Here is a 1,319-nt window from a genome sequence, read left to right on the forward strand (position 1 = left end):
AGCTAATGGAAGAGAAGGAAGGGGGGGTGGTGGAGAAGGGGGGAGTCTGGAGGGAAGGTGTTAGGGTTGGAAGAGCTATTGGAAAAGAGGAAGGAAAGATTTGTTAGGGGTCGTCTCCGATACTTAGGTTGTGTCACTGATGACACAGTGACGTACACACGGCCTGTCTGTCTGTGGAATTGTTACAAATGAGGGAATGTTGGGGATGGGGGAGATAGGGGTACTGAAAGAGCTATTGGAAGAGAAGGAAGGCGGAGGGAGGGAGGGGGGGATCGGAGGATGCAAAATATTAGAGTACAGATACAGTCGGAGTTTGAGAGAGTAAACATTCACTGACAGGGAACTGCTAACAGCTGATGTGGACATGAAGAACACTGGCAAAATTGAAGGCAAACGAGGCATGGGTAGGCCCAGAGCAGCCTTCTTAGGGAACCTAAATGAATGGGTAACGGGGAAAGATCATAGTGAAACGTAGCTTTTTAAAAAGCATCCGAACAAAGGAATGAATGGAGAACCATAACCGCCGATGTCTGTTACAGATGTGGCACTGGATGATGGACCCTGGTCGTTCTCCCGTCCCCCATCTGTTTAGGCTCTCCAAGAAAGTTGCTCTGGGTCTGCCCCTGCCTCCTTTACCTTCGGGTTTTGATAAAGTTTTACCGCGCTTCCAGCTGTATAAGGTCATATGAGCGCCAAGGGGTGGATGTCAACAGAGAAGTTTAAACGGAGAATCGGGCTTAATCTGTCCACCTCTCTAGCTTCAACAGCATTAAGTCTACTTTGACTATCAAGGCACAATAAGTAGAGGGGAAAATGACGATAGTAAGGATTAGGAAAGAAGAAGCAGCAGTACTCTGTTGCAGTTCAGGTACAGTTATGAGCATGGCATTGATGAATCAGCCCGTTTACAATTCTACAGTGCGTAAGAACATGTTAATATCCCCCCTTAGGGAATGGCCTCAAGACACTTCAGTCGGTGGCATTGCCCTTGGGGGGGGGGGGGGCTTCAATGTTGCCAGTGAGAGCCAGATATTCAAAACACCTAGATCGACTTGAAAAGTTTTAAAAAGTAGTACCGAGTCCGACGGTTGACCTGTAGTAGCCATGTCCACTTTGGCCACTAAGTTTTCTGCTGCCCTCTGAGACTGTGGGGGTAATTGGGTCAACTAGTGACCCAGATCTTGTCAGTTGAGCAGAAGCCTTTTGGGATGTGCGTGAGACGTTTCGTCTCTGTGCCGGGCGGTGTTGACTAGACGTGTGCATCATTCTGACATGATTCTGTTATTACTGGGAGTGGGCTGGGGGAGGGGGGAGGGGGA

This window comes from Aplysia californica, unplaced genomic scaffold (genome assembly GCF_000002075.1).
Source record: "Aplysia californica isolate F4 #8 unplaced genomic scaffold, AplCal3.0 scaffold00070, whole genome shotgun sequence".
Classification (NCBI taxonomy): domain Eukaryota; kingdom Metazoa; phylum Mollusca; class Gastropoda; order Aplysiida; family Aplysiidae; genus Aplysia; species Aplysia californica.